At 40.8% G+C, this 20,748-nt stretch overlaps 1 protein-coding gene across 1 annotated transcript in view; it reads right to left on the bottom strand.

Moving 5' to 3' along the window:
- NSUN7 (NOP2/Sun RNA methyltransferase family member 7) overlaps positions 1-20,748 on the bottom strand; it is a 1,092,683-nt gene that overhangs the window by 522,048 nt on the left and 549,887 nt on the right. The window lies entirely within an intron of this gene.

The following is a 20,748-nucleotide window of genomic DNA, read 5'->3' on the forward strand; positions in this document are numbered from 1 at the left end:
CATTATTTCATTTTGTATTTATCTGAACTTGTTAACTGGGGTACAGCACTGATCACAGTTGACTAGTTTCAGTCTTAGCCCAGGCAAGGTAACAAAATATTGTAGATATGTACAGCTATAAAAACAAAGAAATAAAAGCACAGAGGCGAAATACAGTAAGAGGAAGGCAAATATAACATCAATAGCAATTTATAGAAGAGCAGCAAACATATACAGCTATATATATGTCAGAACAACCATGAGAAGAAACTTCAGCTCTATGTAGGAAAACCTCAGATGGCTGCCTGTCTGACATTCTAAAATCGGCTCTCACCCTAAAGGCATCAAATGGACTGATGAAATCCTTGGATGGCTGGTGGATGGCAGACAGTGGGAATAAAGCCAGTACAAAAAAATCAGAATGAAGCACAGGCTCATTCAATGGAACACTGTTCTTGTGAAAGACCACAAATCATTTCCTACATATAAAGACCTGACGCTGTAAGACAAGATGTGCAGTAGTGTTATCCACCATGAACAGGCTTTTCCTAAAAAAAACTTCACCATCAACAAGTTAGCAAATTCACATGAAAAACTGGAAAGCCTGTCAGCCATGAAGTTCAGGTCCCATAAACTGGGTTCTTCAGAGGAGATGTAGATGTAGCACTTAATGAACTGCCTGATCTACCAACAGCATAGTTTTGCACCCAAAAATCCCATGCTGTACAGAAATAATGGACATAACATTCTGACCATGGAATAATTGACAACCACCTCATACAGTGATCAAAGGTATGTCAGAATCACCTGTACACTAACCAGCTGGCATCTAACAAATAACAAATACTGAGAACGTTTTCTATGGATGCATAATCCTGCTGAAAGGAAAGCAGCCTCATTCATGTCAGAAACCCTTGGCCAGCAAGTCCATTAGAATGAGAGGATTTACATCAGATGTCAGGCCCTTTGGTTGAGCCAGATGATCCTCCAGCCATGGGGACATCTTTGGTTAGCAACAGTCAGGTTTCCTGCACCTTTAGGTCCTACAAACATGCTCATCTTAGCCACCATGGGGCAGAGAAAACAAGTATTCTTTTTTCATCCCTGAACTCCGTAATGATGTGTGGGACAAACAAAAATACTATAAAGGTGCACAAAAACGCCCCACATCATAGGAAACAGCATGCATCCACTATTATTCCCCCTTGTCATTATATCAGGACACTGGTAAACCACTACAGCAGATATATTTTTTTAGCTCACACTCAGGGAGATCCCTTAGTCCATCCAGTGCCTTCCTTACAAGGCATTCTTGCAAATGGGTGAGGTAAATTCAACAGTTGACTCCCCAAACCCTAATGTGACAGAGAAGTACAAGCTCTTGCTAAACATCTAAGCAAGATGGCAAAATGATGTAATCTCTGAGACTTATACTGAACTGAAAATGTCACAGAGATGTTATCAAAGAGTTGATCTAACTAATAATGCAGTGATGAGTAAGGGGCAGTGTCTTTTTCTGTTTGCCAAAGGGTCATAATCATGTGCTTTCAGGATAAACCAAAAGCATCCCTCATGACAGGCACCAATGAGGGGATTAACAATGGCTCCTCGGTATTCTACTCCAGAAATTCTACTAGGCACCTTTGTAGGGAAAAGACAAGGGGAAGAAGTCAGCTTAAGTTGTCTCTCATCCGTCTGAGAGCATCTCCAAAGAATGAGTCTTTAATGGGGGATACAGTGGTGGGTGGCCTCATTATTCTATTCCATCTCAGAGACAGAGATCCTCTGAATCTTCATTGTATTCTGGAGGTCAGAGAGTACAAAGCCCCTGCCCATCTAGGGGTGCTAGGTCATTCGGAGACAAGCATACAACAGATCTGCAGATTTTGGAGGACTGGTAACAAGTGTTGTAAGTCATGCTAGCCAAAAGTACTGTGAATTGGGGAGAAACTTGTGCAGCAGCTGGTAGAGGTTTCAGACTAAAGTGTCTTATGGTTTGTTTCTAAATGAGCAACTTAAGTGGCCATCAAGTATCAGAAATGTACTTGATGTTCAAGCTGTGAGGAGTCTGCCCCAGCACATGATGATCACATGGACCCTTAATAACTAGTGTTTCTTCTTATAGCAATGTTCCAGTATATGCCTGCTGCTGAGAGGAGGACCCTCTCACTGACCCTATTTGAAGAATTTTCAATCCCCATCTTTATAAAGTAGGCTAACAACTTTTTCCACTTTCAGTGTTAAGTAGCTATGCTGAATCGTTTGCACCTGTGGCAATTATTTGTGTTGTTCTCTTCCCCAGGTCAGTATAGGTAATAACAATACTTGGCTAATAATCTATGACCATACAGCCACGTATTACAATGCCTGGGAATGTGAAAGTAGACTCAACTGATATCTGGATTGTGTAATCTGCAAAGAATAGACACGGTCTAGTGATAAACACACATATAGCTGGTGTCCTCCATCATAGTTTGAATGAGCCAAGCATGTGTACAGCCCTAGATGTGGGACTTTGCTGCATAAATGCCAAATTCTCATCGGCAAAGAAACAATACTCAGCCAGTGACCCATCAAGGAGGACCCTAAATATTAGATTACTGATTCATTATGAAGTAATTATTCTGTTTTGAGGCTTGCATGTATGCTCAGATGTGACTACATTGCTTCAGTGATGGTATCTGTGGAGTATAACAAATGAAAAATGAGTGTAATAACATTCCCATCTACATATATACCAAGTATAAAAAACATGAACACCCTAACAACTTCTGGTGTAATTTTTTATAAAGCAAAACTTAGTATTCCTACTCTCTTAAAATGCAAGGCAGTTAAATAAAATTAAATGAAAACGTGGTATTTCAAATGACTTCATAAAAAGAAAAAAAAGAAAAAAAAAAACCAGTCCAGATGAAATAGTCATGAGTACTCATCAGTTGATTGGTGAAAAGGTCATCTTTACTGGGTGGACTACTTGTGATGGAACATTCTTTTTGCACTCTCTGTTACAGCTCTTCATAAAATCTGAGCTCAAGTGATTAGATTGTGCATATCCATTTTTTAAAATGCAATACATCCCTGTAAAGGGACATCTCAAGCAGTGCCTCACAAGATATTGTACAAGTGAAAGGGCCAGATACTCAGAATGCAAGCCTAGCCCATCGTTTTGTGGCTTAGGCCACCCCTTTAGTATGGGGAACTATGATGTCCTAAAGGATAACTTGCAGTCCTAAAGCAGAGAACCAGACTACAGCGCTTAGCAAAGGTATGTACTGGTAACCAGGTAGCCACTGCAAGAAAGTCTACTGTGGACATATTCCTGAAACCTGCACTACTGACAACACCCTCCCAAGTGGCAAGCCTTGTCATCTGACTGGCTAAGGGCCTATTAGTCTTCCGACAATAAAAAATGACACAGCAGGCAATCCCTGTGAACAGATTCTGTTCGGCAATTGCAAAACTTCTTTGCCAGATAAGATACAGATTCTGTGGGAAAGAAAAAAGTAGTAGTAGTAGTCTGCTATTTTTACCTTTGTTTCTGAATGAGATAATTTTCTGTTAAAATTTGATAATTTTGCCCACTTTGTTTTTCTTACTTAAGTAGTCTAACTAAGCATTTTCACCTTATTATTTCTGTAACTATTTGACTACTTTGTAACTTCAGTCAAAGCTGCACAGCTTTGCAAGTACTGTTTGCTGAAGGAATTATTTTTATTTGTTTCCCAGGTAGGTGGGTTGATCCAGAGATCCTTTTCAGCCATGACCCAGGTCAAAGGGACAACAGTACAGAGGACATAAACATTATAACTGATAATTCACAATCATACCTGTGTTTAAATGGCTAAATGGCACATATTATGGGTGCAAAAGCACAGAAACAGAAAACATAAACTTAACAATACACAAGCAGCACTCTATGTATGATAGATAAGGCAACATGTATAATTGGATAATTTTTGACTGTTCCCAAAGTTGAACACTGGCAAAATAAATATCTTCTGATTTGTGGATAGTGTTTGAATCCTCATGGAACTGTTGCCTTATATCAGAGGAACTGACTGGACGCTTGACATTCTGTCATCTAACTCTGGACCTGACTGCACTTTACAGCTTTACCTTTTCTGCTGATATCACTGCAGTCAGTCTCTGCAGATGTGTTCCCAGTACTTGGCATTTACCAGTATCGAGGTAACATTGCTTTTTATAAATGCAGTGTTCTGGGATTTACTGAACTGCTGTATCATCTCCAATCAGCAGTAATGGCTATGGACTTGGCAAGCACTTAGGTGGGCTCTTTTCAGCCAATATCATACACTATCGGTGGTCTACCTCTGGGAATGTCTTTGGCAGTTTTTTGCCACGCATGACTTACATCTTAGCAAATTATACAAAATTCAAATATGAACAATAGTTGCATTTCTAAATGAAACTGATATTACTCAAGGACTAAAAACACATTGTTATGCAGAACATTTTATCTACTACAGACCAGCTAGGAATTGGACTGGAGGATGGGAGGGCTTTACTGGTTTGGGTGTGGTGAATAACTAATTAAAAAACATTATAAATCAGACACATATTACAAATAGTGGATGTGTATTGAGATATGTTGGTCAACCAAAGAAATGTTTTTTATGGTGAGGTAGGACATTTTAAAAGAAACTTTAAACAATTTGTGTGTGAAGACTGTGGGCAAATAGGACACACTAGAGGCATTTGTATAAAACAGTACAATAGGTATGGAGATGCAGAACATTATGGGGTAGACTATCCAAATATCATATAAAAGATGAGAAACAAAATGGAAGTTGTAATACTGGATCCAGAACAGAAGGAGTTTTCCTAGGAGGATTCCACTCAACCTATAGTAGAGGGGGCATCTTGCTGAGAATTCTTTATTAGTTAATAATCTGAATTACAAAATGATGTGGAAGAGATGAGACATCAAGTTCTGGGGCTAATGATATGTCACAAGTACAGAAAGAAGAAAAACCTAAGTGAAAAAGATGTTTAAGGAGAAAGGACAGCACATGTGAGACATTACTATCAATATTAACATAGGATTTCAACAATACAAAGGTGGGGAACTGTACAATGGATACAAACACTAAATGCTTCTTTGGCATTTATTCAAGCTAAGAGAAAAGTCCCATATACTAAGCAACAATGTACTGAAGACTACTTTGCAGGCCAGTGTTTTTGGATCTTTGGCCAAGATTCATGCACTGGAAATTTAACATATGAAGATGTTACGAACATTCTTGAACCTGGAAGAATATTAATTACAGACATGGTTTATAAGGGTTATTATGGAGAATAGTAAATGTATATTCTTACACCGTATCAAGGGCCAGAAAGTTATTAAGGGAAAAAATGAACCATGGTTGGACACTTCCTTTATTATTATACAGAAAGGTGATTTTAATTCATGCTTATTATTAGAGGAGACTGATATGAAGGTATGCAAAACCCTTAACAGAGAAAAGTAGGTTAGTCTCCACAGATCCGTTAAGAGTATATTTATAAAAAATGACTATTATATACTAGAATAGACTATACTCTTTCCAGTAGCCAGTTATTTGAAGCACCTGAGCAAATATTACATAATGAATTTTTTTAATCATAAATTACTTATGACTAAGCTACATATTAGTTCCCTTAATACTCAAAGCAGAATAGAGAGATGTGAAATATGGGAAGATTTGTATTGTAAATACAAAATAAACAAATATATACTTTGATTATGGAAAGATTATTTAGGACTTCAGTTGGCCTATCATTCCCTGGTTGGAGTGTCAGGTTCACCAAAAAAGGATGATAGTACGCATCTTGAAGGTCTATCGAGCACATCCACTCATCCTTTCCCAAAAAGGGGAGGATGATCTGAACCGTGACCATCCGAAACTTTAGAGTGTCGAACTGACTTGTTCCAGTTGCTGAGATGCAGAATTGGTCTCCATTCCCCTGTCTTCTTCAGCACTAAAAAGAATCTTGAGTGTTTTCCAGATTCTCTCTGGTCTGGATGACCTCTTGGATGACTCTTTTTTTCTAGCAGCTTTTGTATCGCTAGTGCTGCTGCTTTCCTCTGACTGGGTGGAACATCTGATACTTGCATGCAGATGGAAGTGGAAGGGAAAAGGAAATTATGTAACCTCTGGAAATAATCCTCTGCACCCACGTATCTTTTATGTCTAGCCAGGCTCTTAGGTGCAGGGATAAACGACCCCCTATTGCATCCACAGGGAGACAATTGGGCCTCCTTTCAGGAGCACTGGTAATGTCTGTCAGAGAAAAAAATCTCCAGATCCCTGATTTTTTAGAACTCCTCTACCTCATGGGTAACGTCTTCCATCTGAGTCCCCCCACACCACCTCCTAGAGAAATATCTCCATGTGGATCTTGGACAGGAGCATGGGATTTCTTCAGCCATATTTTTCATCCTCTTCGCTGGTTCCTGGAGAAGGTCCTTTGAGGGGTTGAAAAATGCACTCCCACTGCAGAAAGGGCTTTTCTGTCCTGCTTGTACCTGGAGAATGTGTCCTTCACTTTGGAGCCAAATAATGAGGTTCCATCAAAAGAAGCATTGATGAAAGAGGACATAAAGGGCTCCACAAAGTCACACAAGCACATCTAGGCATGCCTCCTGTGACACTGCCAGCCCAGCTATCTGGAATTTTGTAAATAATCATATGTCATTTGTGAATATTAATGTGACTCATATGCTTGGCTTACAAATGTACAACAACTATATGTTATGTGTATATTAAACTACTGGTGCAGAAGTGTGTGTTGAACTGTATGTTATGTGCTGAGCTTTAAGAATGTAACCACAGTGTACCCTACTGGAAAAGAACAGAAATGTATACCTATGCAAATGTATGTTTTAATAGTAGAACTTAGAACATACAGAGTTAACTTGCAACACTTCAAGAAAATAAGTGGAAATTGTTTTTGCGATGTGCTATAAAGTTAGTTAAAACAGCAAGAAGACAGGATGTCTTCCTATTGTCTTGAAACAGAAATAATTACTATGTTTCAAATGTAAAGTGTTTTTATTGCTTTGTGACTTCCTAGCAGCTGCATGCCGCCAGATAGATGAGAGTCCTAGTTCGACAATTAGCTTTAACCTCAAATTTATACTCAAAAGAAGTAACTGGATGAATAAAACATGCTGATGTATTAATAAACATACAGAAATTGCATGTGAGGCATTGACTGGTCCCTGTCCAACCACCACCCTGTCTACTTTCTTTTTGTGTCATGTTTTTATAACAGACCATAGACCAAATTTTGCCTTTAAGAATAAGAAATCGCTTAAAAAAAAACTCTTGTTATAAAAACATAGGAATCTGATCTATCTGGCAACATGAACAGCTTGTCGCTCTTTCTATCACTAGCCAGACATTGTATGCAAAATGAAAATGAACATAGTTTTAGATTTCAAGTTATTGAAATTATTTCTGAAAATATACGTGGTGGCGATGTTAAAAACTTTACTGAAACCAAAGAACTGCATTGGATTGCACTATGGCAAGCTGATAAATACCCAGGTCTAAATGACAGGGTTTCTATAAAACCTGTAATAAAAGCACGTTGTCTCTTTAAATAATACAAGCTAATGTCAGGTCTCCATCCTTCTACAGGGTTTCTATAAAAGCTGTAATAAAAGCATGCTGTCTCTTTAAATAATGCAAGCTGATGTCATGTCTCTACCCTTCTTTGATTTTCATTGGTTGTTTTGAATTAATGTGAATGTATTAAAAGTGTTTGTTGATGCAGTTTTTATATGGTCTGATGAAGCATAGTATTTGGTGTGAAAGCACTTACCTTATTAAACTTTTAAACTTTTTATGCTTTCAGTCGTGTTTCTGTGCATTGTTTTCTTCAGTTACATTAGTCTTTGGCTTGCAGGCACAGTTTATTCCTTGGGGGTTTTATCTTTTGTTTCTGAATGTTTTTATATTAATTTGGGAACTCTCTCAGAGACTGTGCATTTTGTATTTGTGTTTGGACCTAGAAACATCCCACTCATCACCACTTCTGCCTGTATCTTACTAATAGTAAGTAACTACAGAAAAGTAATTTCTTTTAGATATAGATAGGAATATAGTGAAGATTAGTTTAGATGTTTTCTGTATTTATTTTAGACTGTCCTGCAATGTTGTTTTAAAATACTTCCTGTGATTCTGAACTCTGTAGTCACTGTGTTGCATTATTGAGTACTGTCTTGTTCTTTTATTATTTATTATTAAATATATTTAAACCCTTTAATTGTGACCCTTTAATTGTGGTTGGTTTGTTTAGAGATATTTAAGCTCTTAGATTACTTGCATATGTACAGTGGATATAAAAAGTGTACACATCCCTGTTAAAATGCCAGGTTTCTATGATATAAAAAATTGAGACCACAATAAATCATTTCAAAACTTTTCCCACCTTTAATGTGACCTATGACCAATACAATTCAATTGAAAAACAAATCTGTTAGGGGAAGAAATATAAAAAATAAAAAACGTACAATAAGCTAGCTGCATAAGTGTGCACACCTGTAAACTAATACTTTGTTGAAGCACCTTTAGATTTAATTACAGCATTCAGTCTTCTTAGGTAGGAGTCTATCAGCATGGCACATCTTGACTTGGGAATATTTGCCCATCTTCCTTGCAAAAGTGCTCCAAATCTGTCAGATTGCAAGGGCATCTCTTGTGCACAGCCCTCTTCAGGTCACCTCACAGATTTTCTATTGGATTTAGGTCTGGGCTCTGGCTGGGCCATTCCAAAACTTTAACTTTCTTCTGGTGAAGCCATTCTTTTATTGATGTGGATGTATGTTTGGAGTCATTGTCGTGTTGAAGGGTGAAATTCCTCTTCATCTTCCGCTTTCTAGCAGACACCTGAAGGTTTTGGGCCAAAGGTGACTGGCATTTGGAAGTGTTCATAATTCCATCCACCTTGACTAAAGCCCCAGTTTCAGCTGAAGAAAAGCAACCCCAAAGCATGATACTGCCACCACCATGCTTCACCATGGGGATGATGTTCTTTTGGTGATGTGGAATGTTGTTTTTGCACCAAACGTACCTTTTGGAATTGTGGCCAAAAAGTTCAACCTTGGTCTCATCAAGCCATAACACATTTTCCCACATGCTTTTGGGAGACTTGATGTATTGTGTTGCAAATTGTAGCTGGGCCTGGATGTTTTTCTGTGTAAGAAAAGGCTTCCATCTTGCAACCCTACCCCATAGCCCAGACATATGGAGAATACAGGAGATTGTTGTTACATATAGTACACCACCAGTACTTGCCAGAAATTCCTGCAGCTCCTTCAGTGTTGCTATATGTCTCTTGGCAGCCTCCCTGACTAGTTTTCATAGGTTCATAGGTTCATACTAGGCTATCTGCCCTAGGGCATTTATAAGCCTAGCCAGAGTGTGTTTAGCTTTCGCCACCCATTTTAAATGAATTTTGCTATGCCCTTTTTTGAGGTTAGTATACTGTGCCTCTGTCTAACAGTGACACAGAAGTGATACCCGGGGTAAACCTACCATCTCCCATCCACTCATCAAGATTCCTCTTGAAGAAAGTCAATGAGGGACTCTGCCTAACCTGGACTGGGATTTTATTCCAGAGTGAAGGGAGCCTCTGGGTTATGAATCTGTCCCTCCAGCATGTCCTATTTATTTCAGTGCTGAGGTTCAAGTCTCTCGAGTGTGTAGCTCGATGGGATTTGGATTTTCTGAGGTGCAGCATGTCCATTAATTCCGGGTTGGACATGGCTTTATATGTCAGGCACAGATCGCCTCTGAGCAGGCGGTATGCCACTGAGTAGAGCTGGAGTTTCTTTAACCGGGCAGCATATGGCATCTGTTTGAGCCCTTTGATCCTCTTGGTGAGGTACTTTTGGGGTCTTTCCAGTTGCTGCAGGTATCTGGTAAGATACATCCCAAAAGGGGCATTGTACTCAATTATGGGCTTGATGAGGGATGAGTAAAGAGGCACGATGACCTCCCCTGATCTAGATGTGAATCCCTTCATGATTAGGTGGGCTATATAAAATGTTTTTCTAACCACTTTGGCCACGTGGTTTTCAAATGAAAGATTGCTATCAACTTGGGTCCCCAGGTCCCTAATTACTTCTTCCGTACTTAATGGATTACAACCTATGTGGTAATTTGTGGGCACTTTGTTTTTGCCAAAGGGGATGACTATACACTTTTTGGCATTTAGCTTGAGGCCATGGCTCAGGCACCAGTTGTCTGTTTCTATGAGGCCCTTTTGTAGGATGCTTGTGTCGGCTGGAGAGTCGATTATGGTGCCTAGTTTGCAGTCATCTGCAAACTTGGTCAGTCACAGTCCTTCCATGTTGGCCTGTACCTCAGGGAAATATATACCGAACAAGAGAGGTCCCAGGACTGAGCCTTTTGGGACGCCACTTGTAACTGGTTTGGAGTCTGACATGGCTCCAGCAATTCTAACCATGTGGGTTCTGTCCTTGAGCCAGTTTGCAACCCATCTAGTGACATAGGGGTTTATATTTAAGCTGGTGAGCTTATCTATAATGCCCGAGTGGGGTATTGTATCGAAGGTTTTTGCAAGGTCCAGGTAGGCTGTGTGGACCACCTTCCCCTCGTCAATGGCCTTGGTGACTGTTTCAAAGAAATCGTCCAGGTTTAAGAGGCAGGATCTACTCTTAACAAAGCCAAACTGGGTAGGATCCAGTGTCTGTAGGTCCCTAATATCTTTATTTATGAGGTCCATGATGATCCTTTCCATAGCTTTGCAGACCAAGCTAGTCAGGCTTATGGGGCGATAGTTTCCAGGATCCGTTGAGGCACCATCTTTGTGGAGAGGGACCACTGTTGCTGTACGCCACTCTTTGGGTACATATCCTGTAGTAAGGCTGAGATTGAACAGTAGTTTTATGTTTGGGTTTAGCTCTTCTTGGAGTTCATGTAGGACGCAGCCCGGGACACCGTCTGGTCCCATTGATGCTGTGTTTTTTGCTTTGGAGAGGGCGGCTCTTACCTGAGCATCTGAGATGTCAGGGGGGCAGCACTCTGCTGGGATAGATATTTGCCCTTTTGGTGGGGGGGGGGTGTTGCGCTGAACCTGTCAGCTAGGATGTTGGCAATGTCTGTGGGTTCGGTGTATTTTTTGTCATTTTGGACTAATTCTGAGCATATCTGGGAATTCCCACCCAGGTTCCTAACATAACTAAAGAAAGCCTTGTGATTATCCTTAGTGTCCTGTGCAATTTTTCTCTCGAAGCTGGCATTAGACGATTTTATAAATGCCCGTAGTTTTTTGCTAATACTGATCAGAGATGCCTTCCCTTTTTGGGATTTTGCTCTATCATGTAGTAGCTTCCTCCTTCTATTGTATAATTTGTTTATGGCTGGGGTCCACCAGACAGGATGCCTGCCTTTGGAGGATAGGGTCTTGGTTTTATTTGGAATTGCATGGTCCATGCATTCCTGAAGGTGTTCATAGAATGCGTTTATAAAGGATTCTGCGGTCTGGGCCGTATTTCCCACAGGTCCGGGGCTTTGAAGGATTCCACCTCGGTTTTGAAGAGTGTGAAATTTGCTTTAGAGAAGTTTTTCACTGTGGTTTTCTGGGCAGGGGGTGGGGTCGGGATGTGAATATCCAGTGAGATTAGTTTATGGTCTGATCTTACCAGTGAGGGATACACTTCTGGTCTGGAGCATAGAGCCCCCATGTTGGTGATGATCAGGTCCAGTATGTTTTCCCCTCTTGTGGGAGTGGTAACAAGTTGTTCGATAGCATCTGAGTTTATAAATTCTAGGAACCTTTGGGCTAGGGTGTTGGAGCTAGAGTAATGCTCTCAGTCTATGTTTGGGTAGTTGAAGTTGCCCAATATAATGGTGTTTGGAGAGACCTTCATATTTTCCAGTGTTCTCAGGAAGGCTGATTGGGGTTCCTGGGTTTGGGAGGGTGGTCTGTAGCAGGCTATAAACTGGAAGGCAGTTTTACCCACTGCTAGTTACACATGGATAGTCTCTGATGCTTCGTGCTGTGCCACCAACCTGGAGGTGTGGGTATCTGACGAATATTGATACTCCCCCCTCCTTTTGTGGTTCGGTCCAAGTTTTGGGGCCGAAAAGCATGGTATGAGGTATAGCCTGGTAGTGCTGGGGTGCTCTCAGGAGCCTTGAACCAGGTTTCTGTTACTGCACAGATATCAATGTTCTCCATGCTAAGGAGAGTTTTGAGTGCGTGCATCTTGAGGTTTAGACTTCTGGCATTGAGTAGCATTACTCTTAGTTTCTTATCCCTTGTGATACCTATGGAGGTGGGTTTGTCTTCTGAGCCTTGCCTAAAAAAGGCACTATGGGGGTGGCAAGAGCCTTTGCCAATATCCGAAAGCCCAGGGTTGACAGGTGCAAGCCGTCCCTAGCGAAGCATCGTGGCTTGTCGAGCATGTCATCCCAGGCTGACAGGCATTGGATCCCCTTTGAATGACACCAATACTTAAGCCATTTGCTGAAATTGATCATCTTGTCTTCATATTGTGGCATCATTCTTGGTGAGGATAAGATGCTACTCAAGGTCAGGGTCATACCGGCCTGGGCTACATGCTCAGAGAGCTCCTCTATGTCTCTTTTCATGTAGTCCAGGGAGGTACATCTCAGGTCATTCACACCAGCATGGACAATGACTGAGTCATATTTGTACTAGCCTTGGAGTGACCTGAGTGCTTGTGTTATGTGGTGGATCCTAGCGCCCGACAGGCAGCTCACCATGACCATCTCCTTGTTCAGCCTGGCGAGTAGGACGTCAGTGTGCCTGACGATAGAGTCACCTATTACAAGTGTATCAGGTGTGTTGTTTAGCCTTAAGGGCTGTGACTGTTCAGCACACTGGCTTTGTGAGCTATGTGTTGCACGTGTTTTGTTTTGGGGTAATGGTTGCTTGGGTGTCTGCTTTGGAGGTCTCTGCTGCTTAGGCAGATTTTTATTTAGAGCCTCCGAGTATGTTTTTGTGAGTTTATGTGTTTGGTTTGCTGTAGTGGTAGGTCTATGTGAGACTGGAATTGTAGTGAGTGTGGTTTCCTTCTCCTCCTGACTGGTTACACCAGTACTGAGTTGAGAGAGCTTAGCCTCCAGTTTGGCTATATGGTTGCATCTCTCACATGTGTTGGAATTTGTTGGGAGGAGGAGAGGGTTGTCTGTGTACATGAGGCAGTTGTAACATTGCCTCAAGATTCCCAGATTCACCAGCTGGACCGGAGAGGAGATTGACAACTGACCTTTGGACATGCTAGAATAGTATTGGAAATTCCTTTATAATTGAAAAAAAGGGCCAGTGGGGAACAAGGTACTCAAGGGGAGTTTGTGAGGTTGTAGTGCTTTTAATTTTTTAGTGCTGACTTATATAATTGCTTTAGTGAGCAAGTGCCAGGCTTTAGAGTAGGAATAGGGTGTTTATTATGAGAACTAGATCAGTTCTAAGGGGAAAAAGTGAAGTGCAGACTTTGTGGAGCCGAGAATGGTTTAAACCCAATTAAGCGGAGCTGCCCGATGCTGCGCTATGCGCAAAATCGCGCAAAGCTGTGCCAAAGTGGGTTTTATACAGGGGGACTTGAAAGAGCTAGAAATTGGCCCAAAACGGCCAATAGACTACCAGATTCTTGTGCTGGGAACACTCCTCCAGGGATAGATAAGCTGCTCTAAGCTCCCCACTGCCACTGGTGAACAAAGAAGCCTCCCTTTATCCAAGAAAGGAAATGGGCAACACAGGAACTTTCCAAAAGTCCAGAATACAGCAAAGCCTGTATTTGGACTACTCTAGGTCAGGAAAGACAGGATACAAGGATAATTTTTTTTGTTTTTTTTCTTTTTTGCAACAAACAGCAGGAAAATGCAATAAATATGTAACACAGGCTAGTGCACTTGAGTGTGTAGCCTCAACAGGTAAATGCAACAAATAGGACAAACTTTAAAAGTGCAGGTGCGAAAACAACTTTAAACAGTTTAAAACAGTTCAAGAAGCAGAAATACGTGCAGTTTAGCTAGATCGGACAGTCGCCCAGGTAGTAGCAGGAAAAAAACACTTTTATCAGGTTAGCAGTCACTCTTTTAGCCTCTCTGCTGCTAGCACCACTCTGCAGGACCACGAGGAGCTTGGCTGAGTAGTAACAAGCGCGAAAACCGCGCCAAAGCGGGTTTTATACAGGGGGACTTGAAAGAGATAGAAATTGGCCCAAAACGGCCAATAGACTATCAGATTTCAGATTTCATCTTGTCTTTTCATCAATTTTGGAGGGACGTCCAGTTCTTTGCAATGTCACTGTTGTCCCATATTTTCTCCACTTTTTGATGACTGTCTTCACTGTGTTCTGTGGTATATCTATATCCAATGCTGTGCAAATTTTTTTGTACCCTTTTGCTGACTGATATCTTTCAACAATGAGATACATTTGATGCTCTGTAAGCTCTCTGTGAACCATGGCTTTTGCTGTACCAGACAACTGAGTAAATGTCAGGAAAATCCTACTAGGACAGCTGAACTTTATTTGGGGTTAATCAGAGTCTCTTTAATTGATGGCAGGTATGTACCCAAGAAGACTGAATGCTGTAATTAAGTCAAAAGGTGCTTCAACAAAGTATTAGTTTAAGGGTGTGCACACTTATGCAACTACCTTATTGCACGTTTTTTATTTTTTACATTTTTCCCCTAACTGATTTGTTTGGTTTTCCACTGAATTGTACAGGTTATAGGTCACATTAAAGGTGGGAAAAGTTTTGAAATTATTCATTGTGGTCTCATTTTTTTATACCACGAAAACCTGGCATTTTAACAGGGGTGTGTACACTTTTTATATCCACTGTATTTGGTGACACTATACAGGCCACTCTTAAATAGCCTTGCAGTCTTGATCACACTTACCATTTGGATAATAGTAACATTACACAGTAGGATTGGTCACCCTTTGTAAGGGTTTTATAGTAGCTCATAAAGAGCTGGTTGGTGGCAGTGATAACTACCTTTTAGTCTGGGCAGAAGGGGGCATAGCTAGTAAACCTAATCAAGTCCCTCTGAAGTCTTGTAACATGAGCCATGTAGTTCAGCGGCCTAAGGGCAAAGGTTGCTGAAGCATACATATGCTTCCCAAACCTGTCCAAGGCCCTAAACTCCCTGTTAGGGGGATGGACAAAGGAACTTTGCTCTGCAAGTTCCTTCTTGGTGACCGCTGCCATGACCATAGCATCTGTGGGCATTACCTTGCTCCAGAACCCTTTTCCTACAGGTGGTGCCAGAATGTGATCCAGTCTTTTGGGGATTTGCTCAACTGTGTCAGGTTCCTTCTATGCCAGCCTAGAGATCAAGTCAATGAGCTGATCAGCAGGCGGACTTACCTACGATACAGACAGGCCAGACCCAAATGCTTCAAGGAATACCGATTCCTCTTGGGAAGGATTGTTGGTAAACCAACCACCCCTCTACTTAAGGATCTCAAGGATGTCTCCAAATGAGATGAGTCTGAGTGGTGATCTTGGGGATCCCTTCCCCTTCATTGAAGTCAGTATCCTCAGTGATGGATTCCTGAGGGGAATCTAAGTGCCTTCTCTTGGCACTTCCTCTTCCTTGAGACTTCTTCAGTGAGATGCTTCAGAGACGTATCGGAAGAAATAGTGATACCCTGCTGGGTAACCTGGAGATTTTGGGCTGGCTGCCCCTGTGGCACAGAATGTTGAGGCTCAAGGTGCAGAGGCACATGGGATGCAGAGGGAAGATCCAAGGGGTAGGGGCCATTCATGTTGCAAAAGCAGAGAAAGCTTTCTCTACCACCTCAAAAGCAGAACACTTTGTGGAGAAAAAAGCTGACCAAGCCGAGAAGTCAAGCTTCCGCCCCACTGGCTATGTCTGCCTCAAAGGCATTTTATCCAAGGCAGGGGTAAGAGCCGAACTGTCCAGTGCCAAGGCTCTGAGGGGTAGAGATGGCTCTGACAACTGTGGACTCTACTCTAACACCTCTGATTTGACAGGAATGCTACTTCTCAGAGGGTCATCTGGCTCTGAAACTGTCGGAGCTGGATCACTCAGAGACATTCTCGGAACCAAAGATACTAATATCCACAGATCCGACCCAGACAGTCCCAGTAGACTTGGATCCAGGGGCTCCGAAACGAATGGGCGGATTGGAGCAGGAGCCGAAATTGGTGGACTAGTGCAAATAAGGACTTCCTGACCTAAAGTCGTAGAAGTTGGGAGAACACCCATCTGTATCTGCACTAAGAGAAATGTCCTCATCATCCTGTTCATATCAGCCTCACTCAGATTTCTGGAAGACGAGAGTAAGTGACTGATAGGGGCATGGACTGGTGGCTGGGCTCAAGATATGGGAATGGAACCCTAAATGGAATGGCACTGGATCTATCAAAGGAAAGAACCTTGTTCTTGGTAAGAGCTTCAGATCCAACAAGTTAGGATCCAATTGGCACTGGATCTATCAAAGGAGAGTACCTTGTTTTTGGTAAGAGCTTCAGATCCAACAAGTCTGGATCTGAGGAAGCCTTTTTAGAATGTGAAGCCAGCTGGATCGGAGTTGTCTTTGGATCCGACTTACAGTCCCTCTTCCAAGGTGGTTCTGTGGTAGGATCCGATGAATGTGTTGAAGAACCAGACAGTCCCAAAGGTTTTTGCAAAGGTTCCTTATATCTAGATTTTGGGGGGGGGGGGTTGAACGCCAGAAACAGCCTCTGAGAAAGACGATGGCAGCAGACCTTTCAGTAGCAGCTTGTTCTTTCAATTTGCGATTGCTCTGGGATTAAAAGCTTTACAGATAGAGCAATCTACTTGAAGATGGTCTGGATGAAAACAATACATGCATAAAGCATGTGCATCTGACAAGGGCAACTTATGCCTAAATTTCTGGCATTTCTTAAAGCCAGATGGACCTCTTTCACCTTTTTCAGACATACCTCTAAAAGAAAGATCAAAGATATATATGTTTTTTAAACATTTAACAATAGAAAAAAAAGTTATACCAGCAATGGTTAACTATAGATTACACTAAATGTGTAAGGCAATAGAAAAGAAAGAAGAAAGGAGGGAGGCCTACCAACAATGGTAAGTAGAATTACACCAAAACACTTGTGTACAATATGGAGAGGTTAAAGGATAAAGGCAGTGAACAAATCACATAAATAAGTAATATAAATAATTATACCAAAAGAAAAATATGAAAAAATTCAGAATTTATCTCCTACTCAAAAAAAAACACTCAAGAGCTCAAAGCGACCATGTCCAAAAGTGAAAGGGGCAAATGAGATCTGATGTATGTTAGGGGTTGCCACATTATGGGTAAGGGAGGAGCTCGAGAACTTTTTAGAGGCCAGTAACTAAAATAACATTTGAGTCGGATCCAAGGGTCAGATCTGAACCCAACTTTTGAGGAATGAATAAAAATTGACAACATCAGATCTGTAGTTATGCATTAGTGGCAGTAGGGTGTTGTGCTGAAAGAAAATGAATGCCCCATGTTCAGGATATTTACAAAAACAGACTGTACGTTTGAAGGTGCTGAATTTGGGAGAAATTAATTGTGACTCTAAGCTTTTCTGCATCTAACATTCCTTACTTAATTCATATAGAAAATGAAAAGATTTGTGGTATTATTTTTGTGTCTTCTGACTAATACAGAAGTTTTTGGACAAAATATAGACCATTAAACACTTTTCCATGGAATGAGTTTATTTTCGTTCGAACTATAAACACTAAGAAGAATGTGCTTATACAATTCAGGACAGACATTGGTTTCTTTCTGAAATGGACATTAAATTATACTTACAAAATATATACACATTTGTTTGTTCTATATCTAAAGTGTATGATGAAAGAAAACTGTGGAATGGTGCTTTTGACACATGGGTTATTGTAGCTTATGAAAATGTTATTAAACATTTACTGTGTGTGATGAACACTGCTGGGGTAAAGGGCACCTTGAGAAATGTAAGACAGTCAAAATGTATTACTATTGTGGGGATGACTTCCATTTTATTAACAAATGTCTCAAGAAGTGTTGTAGCTAGTGCTGTCAAACTGCCCACGTTGGTAAAAATAATGCAATACTATATTACAAATATAAACAGCAAAGATGTTTTAGTTTGAGTAAATGAACAAATTTGGGTGCAAAAACTTATAATTCAAATTTAACCAGGGGAAACTGCTACATGTCAGAGTCAGATAGTTCTGATAATGTACAACTGTTAAAAAAGAATGACTCTTGGTGTGGGGGGAGGGGAGTCAGGAGATGAATATGTTAATGGAGAAACTGTGGCTAAAGATATACAACATATGCTTACCTTAGAAGTTAAACAGAATAATCGATATGAACCATTACAGAGTGAATAACAAACTGCAGATACTAAAAATGTGGACGTTTATATAGGTATTTGAGGCAGGTATAGAAAAGACAAGAAAAAAATCTAAAAGCATACAAACCCCAAAAAACATACCAGACAAATTTTCAGTTCTTGCTTTAAATGCAAACACTATCTAACTGTATTAAAATGCTGCAAAGAGTTAAGACTGCATATGACAGATACCAGAACTATAACAGAGTGTCAAAAGGAGTTGGTGTAAGAAAAGTAGGGAAGGCCTACTGTTTGATGTTTGGGCAATGAAAACTGCTCAAACACTGTAGTACTGTTAAGGCTCCACCTGAATTAAAGTTTTAGAAGTTAAAAAAAGTCAGTACACAAATAAATCAATGTAGAATAAACAACTGACATAACCCATGAACTTAGCTGCTATAATTGTTCTGTAACTAAGTGAGGATAGTGACAAATGCAGCAAAGAACAGTAGCTTCATAACATTATTAATAGAAGTAAGATGGCTAATGTAGTTTTACATGTTCTGAACAATGCCTGCAGCTTGCCTACTTTCATGTTTAGTCACTAAGTGTAGTATCAGCACCACAATTCTGCTGAAGTGAAGATAAAGCCTTTTTAATAAGGTTATGGAGGAACAGGGGTAATCTCCCCACTGCCTTCTCTTTTTCTCCTGTACCTACCTCCAACATAAAAAAACTCTTAACTAAACTTAAGCCCAACAAATTAGCAGCAGAAAACTTCCCAAGTGAATACCTACAAATCGCAGCTGATGCACTGGCCTACCTAGTATCTATCTTGATTAACCGATCTCTGTCAGAAAGTTATGTTTCCACACAGTGGAAAGTATCACATATAATTCCCCTCCACAAAGGCGGACCCTCCACAGATCTAACCAATTACCGCCCCATAGCTATTGTCTCTTCACTCTCCAAAATACTAGAGAGATGCATACACTCTCAGGTCTCAGACTACCTCCTTACTAACAACCTCCTTTCCAATACTCAGCATGGTTTCCGACCAAACCATAGCACCACCACTGCCTTACTCTCCTTTACTAACAATATCCTTCAGCATAAAAACAATGGCTATCTCTCCTCTGCTACTTTCATAGACCTATCTAAAGCATTTGACATGGTCCCACACAAACAACTCATCTCTGTCCTCAATAACCTATCCTTCTCTCACTCAGTCACCAACTGGTTTCAGAGTTACCTGTCTGACCGCCAACAATCCGTTGTATGGCAGAATGACATACCTCCCCAACTACCTGTCTCCATAGGGGTTCCTCACGGATCCTTGGACCCCTACTCTTCACTGTTTTCACCAATAATCTAGCCTCTGCCACCAAACATGGCACACTCATACAATACGCAGATGACTCAACCATCATCTGCTCAGCCCAGTCCATAGCCAAACTTCAAAAAGTCACACAGGAAGCCTTTTCCTCTGTTGAAACTTGGTTATCCGATGCCCAATTAATACTCAACCCAAACAAAACTAAAGTACTCATCTTCCAACCCACCAAACATACTCAAAACAACTCTCACTTTAACATCACAGCAAAAGACAGCACCACTATATACCCAACTGAACACACCAAATTGCTAGGAGTGGAAATAGACAATAAACTAAAATTTGACATTCACATATCCATAAAAAAAGTCCACAAAAAACTAGGAACGTTATACAGAAATAAGCAACTTCTCACCAAAGCAGCAAAGATTTCAGTAGCAAATTCCCACCTTATCTCCACCCTACTTTATGCCTCTCCAATATATACTAACCTAAGGCAATGCGATCTAAACAAGCTAGAGACCTGCTACAACAAAATCTCCAAATTTGCCACAGGGGCATCCTACCGTAGTCACCACTGTCTCTTACTTGCTGAACTGGGCTGGCTTGAACTCCCTCACCTCCTTCAATGGTATCAACTCTCACTCGCCCACAAACCAGTAAACCATCCACTAAATGTCCCATCTCTCCAGAATCTACTCCAACCCTATCGCACCACCAGACCACTAAGATCCAGCAACAAAAATCACTTGCAGATCACTAAAGCCAGTAACTCTGCTGGTGAAGCACTATTCTCTTGCACTACAGCCAAATTATGGAACTCCCTCCCAGCCACAATTACCTCCATACCATCATGCACCCATTTCAAAACTTTACTAAAAGCGCACCTAAAAACATGCTGGCTATGCCCTTGCAACTCCCACTCTAATATCACCCACCCCATCCAACCACTACCTTTTTTTCCACTCCACTAACTACCTTGATTATAGCAAGCTCAGATGCTCATAAGCCTAGTACTTATTATACAGCAGGAACTTCTTGTTGTAACATTTGTTAATGTCTGTTATGTACTTCACAGATAAAGATTCTAGTTGTCTACTGATGTAACTATGTTCTTCT

Source organism: Protopterus annectens, chromosome 2.part0, assembly GCF_019279795.1.
Source record: "Protopterus annectens isolate FY-2018-M chromosome 2.part0, PAN1.0, whole genome shotgun sequence".
Classification (NCBI taxonomy): domain Eukaryota; kingdom Metazoa; phylum Chordata; order Ceratodontiformes; family Protopteridae; genus Protopterus; species Protopterus annectens.